Genomic DNA, 4955 nt, shown 5'->3' with positions numbered 1-4955 from the left:
TGGCTCAGTCTACTCGGGGTCAGGTAACATTGAAATAGTATTTTGTATATGTTTTCTTTTGTTCCGGATATATTTTGAGGAGGCCGTTGAGGGCTTTGGCCCGTCGGGAATATCCCTCCACAAACCTACGATGGGATCTGCAGAACCCCAGGAACGACCGCAACTCCCCCACGTTGTCAGGTCGTGGCCAATTGACGATGGCTTCTATTTTGGCAGGGTCTGTGGCAATTCCCTCGGCGGACACTATGTGTCCCACGTAAGTCACCAATGTCCTGCAGAAGCGGCATTTATCTAAGGAGAGCTTGAGTCCTTCTCAAGCTAATCGGTCCAGTACTTTAAGGAGTCGAGCCTCGTGTTTCTCCAGGGTTTTCCCGAAGACTATGATGTCATCCAAATACACGAGGCATTCTCTGGGATTCTAGTCACCCAAAGTCTTCCCCATTAGCTGCTGGAAGGTGGCGGGGGCACCACATATGCCTTGGGGCATACGGGTGAATTGGTAGAACCCCAGTGGGCAAATGAACGCCATTTTCTCTTGGTCCTCTGGACTCATGGGTACCTGGTAGTAGCCGGACCGGAGATCCAATACACTGAACCATCTGCTTCCATGTAGGGCGTCCAGGATTTCTTCTATGCGAGGAAGATTATACTGGTCCGGTACCGTTCGATTGTTCAGTGTCCGATAATCTACACATAACCTCAGTCCCATTCTTCTTTTGCACTACCACTATGGGTGAGGCGTAAGGGCTTTGTGATTCCGTGACGATTCCGGCTTCTTCCATCTCATGGAGAGTCGCTCGTACATTCTCTACGTCCCTAGGAGCGAGCCGACGGGAATGTTCCCTGAAGGGCTTTGTATCAGTCATCCAAATGATGTGCTGGGCATTGCGGCTGCACCCCACATCCATCTCCCCTGTCGAGAATACTGATCGTCTTTCTTCGAGCTGCACTCATAACCCTTCCTTCCAGGCATCTGACAGTCCAGACGAGCCAAAGTCGAAGTCTAACGGCGATCCGGGATCTTCCACTCGGGTAGCTTTTACTTGTACTACTTTATCCACCGAGCTGACAGGGGAAATTCTCCCTATTCTCTGTCCCGCGTCGATGGCCATGGGAAATGGCGAAAGATTCTGGACCATCACATAAATTCTACGGGGAATGGCGGTCGGCCAATCCCGGAATTCCGGTACTAGCCGATATCCTCGGCGGACATCTTCTTCTGGTGTGCTTTCTAGAGAAAAGAGCTGCTCCTCGTCTATTCGTTCAGCGTCGGCACACCAGGCGGGTACCTCTGTGTCTCTCCTGGTAAGAGTCTGGTCAGCCCTCCCCGGCCGCAGAACAACAGTCCGTAGTCCTCCGAGGGTGGCGGAGGGGAATCCGGATCCACCTGGACAGGCTGCAGCTGTAGGCTGGACATGGGCAGTTCCTTAGTTTCTTGTAGATAGGCCCGGATAACGGCTTGTACAATGTCTGCATTCACACCTAGGATGATCGGATACTTAGGTGGATCTTTGGGTTCTGGACACACCAAGGCGTCCACCTTCATGGGGTGAGACTTTCCAGAGTTGAGCTGTTGTATTTCCAGGGCCACGGTCACAATGCCGTTGATGGGGTAGTCGTCATTGCTTAGGCCTCTTACTTTGAACAGGGGCTTCTTGGCTGGCCGCATAAACACTGCATATCATGGCCTGGGGCATGAACTTCTTGGGTGATGGGCTCCGGTGGCGAGACTCCCCCATCCGACAACCGTAGGAGATATGTCCCTTCTTCTCGAATTTGTAGCAGGACATATCTCGGGGTGGGGTACGACGGTCATACGGAGGCGAGGTTCGTCGGGCGTATTTCGGCCTTTCCGGGCCGGGTTTATCCGGCGGATCCACCTTCTCAGCACCCCCTTTGGGTTTAGTGGTGCTGGCAGCTTTAGCCTTCTGTGGGGAGTGAAGCATGAGATGCGTTTCGTGCTCTTTGACTTGCTGTAAGAGTTTGATAAACGAGGGGGGAGGTCCTCGAGTGAGGTTATCGCGAATCATGTTTGCAATAGGGTGAGTAGGACTGGACCCCCGTAGATATTGTTTGCGGCGGTATTCGTCCATCTGTGAGGCGGTCACATATTTATGATGCAGCAGGGGTCCTAGGGAGATTTGCACACGGTGGATATAGGCAGACAAATATTCTCCATCCTTTTGATTGACGGCATAGTATTTGGCCCACAAGGCCCCATCATCCTGGTCGTGCTATAGGCCTCGACGAGGAACTCGATCATCCGAGAGGTCAGGTCGGGGTACTGTTCTCGGTGAATGCTGATCAAGGTGGACGCCGGGGGTCTCAAGCACTCCATGAGCTGTTGGCGTTTCACCACGTCTGTACAAGACCATTCTTCCATTACTCCCCTAGTATGCTACTTCCAAGGGTCTATCCCATCCTCCCCCGTGGGCACAGGTAGCGTCCCCGAGAAGGCCTTTAATTTCCAGTAGTTTTGGGAATGTGTGGCTAAGGTAAGTGCTTCTACTAACGGCGGTAAGCTTGCGGGGGTGGTTAACTGGTCTATCTTGTCATTGATTTTCTGCAGCATGTCACTACGCACCCCCGCTTCTTCGGATGCGCTACACCCGGTGTAGCTAGATTCTGACTGACAGCTACCCGCCTCGCTCGCGGGGTAGTGAGCAAAGGGGAGCGTAGGGTCATCGTCACCTAGTCCCCCCACAGGGGGGTCCCGAAGTGCATAGACAAAGGGGCTGCCGCCGGGCGGAGAGTTTGGAAGCGGCAGATATTGAGGGACTGCAGGCTCGAGGACTACTAGATCTCGCCGGCAATCTACTAGCAAGGTGTTCCACTTAGCATCTTGATCTATGAGCACATCTACCAGGCGGGCTTTGGCAAAACCCGGTAGTTGTCGTAGGGCCGTTTGCTATGTCTCTAAAGGTAAGGCCATGGGTACTTGGGTCATAGCCACTGCGCGGCGGACGGGCGTGCGCATTTTCCGCGCCCAGTCGCGTATTTCCTGACATGAGGGAAGGGCCATGGTGGCGGTATTTTTGGCTCGAGGGCCACGCCAGGTCTAAGCTCTCAGCAGTGCCTCCAAATGTAGTCCTGGTTCCTAGCGAACAAAGACCACTACCGTATGCTGTAACCTGTAGGCTCACAGGGACTGAGCCTCTGCCACGGAGAGCCTGGGGTACGCACAATACTTATAACTTGGTGCAGCGCCTCCACCTGCGACAGCTTCCGCCCGAGGGGAAGTGGGTCTTCGCAGGAACTTATGTACATAACACACACACACAGCAATATACCTTAACCAATTAACTTTATTTGTAGCAACCATAAGCTTTATATCAACAGGTGCCCCTCCCTAGAGGAGACACTATACTCAGCGTCCCGCCGAACGCTCACTCTCCCTTTTCCTTGACCGGGTGATCCCACCCCGTGTCCAGTTTCCTTTTGGAATAAGTCCCCCCACCCTCAAGTGAGACAGTGAATGTATATGTATGTGACTGCGCAGCCACCGTGTCCTGAGTGAATGATGGTACCGTTGGTGCACTTGAAGTTTACCTGCCAGGCACTCCAGTACCCGGTACTGCAACAATCTTCACAAAGGATCGGCGTGGGCTTAGATGACGTCACCCGTAGGTGTCCGGGGCGATCCCACCCAGACACGCTGCAACTTGGTAGCGGGGCCTGATCCCAGATCTCCCGCCGACTTAGAACTGTCCCGGTAGCGATCACGTAACAGTAAGGGAATCCGGAACCTATCTAGGGCCAGTCCTTAGCTCAGCTTGTCACTACTGGGGCTCAGGGCCTAACTGGGCCTGGGGCATGCGGCCTAGGTAGGGGGCGGACTGCATCCCTACACCGGAGCTCCTTCTCCTTCCTCCTACAGCCAGCTCTAACCCAACGTGCGCGCCCCACCTCCTTTTCCTCCCTTCCTCGCACCTGATTGGTCCTTGCACGTCACCGGGGGCCCGCGGGGCTGCTGGGATCCGTAGTTCCCTAACCTCCCTCCTATCCGAGCTCTCCTCCTTTGCGGGCTTTTCTCCCTTTGCCTCGCGCATGCGCAACCTCCTGCCGGACCATCTCTGCGCCTGCGCCAACCTCAACATGGCGGCTCCCTCTACGCAGAACCTCCGTTATCGGAGCGTTCCCTAGGTGAAGCATCTCCCACCCCACAACAACCAATGGTGGTAAAAGGAGTCCCGGCTACATGTGCATGCAACGTCTTGTATATAATGTATACCCTGCTCACTTAATGTAACTGTATTTGTAACCATGTATTATTTGTCTTAACTCTATGCCCAGGACATACTAGAAAACGAGCGGTAACTCCCAATGTATTACTTCCTGGTAACACATGTTATACACATTTTATAAATAAATAAATCATGTGTGTGTTATGGGCTATAGCTTCTCTGTGTGAGGCCGACATGTAAAAGAGGAAGTACCTTCCGAGCTGAAGCAGAAAGAGGAAATAAGTGGCAGGGGGAGGCATGAGCACAGAAAGAAGATCACAGCTAGCAGGGGCACAGAGTATATCACCAGACCTCACTACACACAGCACAGAGTATATCACCAGACTGCACTACATACACAGCACAGGGTATATCACCAGACGTCACTACACACACAGCACAGAGTATATCACCAGACGTCACTACGCACCGCACAGAGTATATCACCAGACACACAGCACAGAGTATATCACCAGGCCGCACTATATACGGTGGGAGATGGGGGTGAGATTGTCACTAGGTTTCTCACCAGCCCACAGCCAGCACCCAGTGCAGCTCTCACCAGGGGGCACTCACTGCACCTTGCTTGGGAGCCCACCAGGGGGCTCTGTTCCATATGAGCTCAGGAGGAGCTGGTTAGAGGCGCTCTGGCCCCTCCTCTTCCCTCTCTATGGTCCCTCTGCTGCAGCCGGATGTCCTGGTGTGTGAGGTTTGATTCCGGCAGGAAACACT

Source organism: Ascaphus truei, chromosome 2 (genome assembly GCF_040206685.1).
Source record: "Ascaphus truei isolate aAscTru1 chromosome 2, aAscTru1.hap1, whole genome shotgun sequence".
Classification (NCBI taxonomy): Eukaryota; Metazoa; Chordata; class Amphibia; order Anura; family Ascaphidae; genus Ascaphus; species Ascaphus truei.
Note: the sequence above shows the minus strand (reverse complement) of the source record.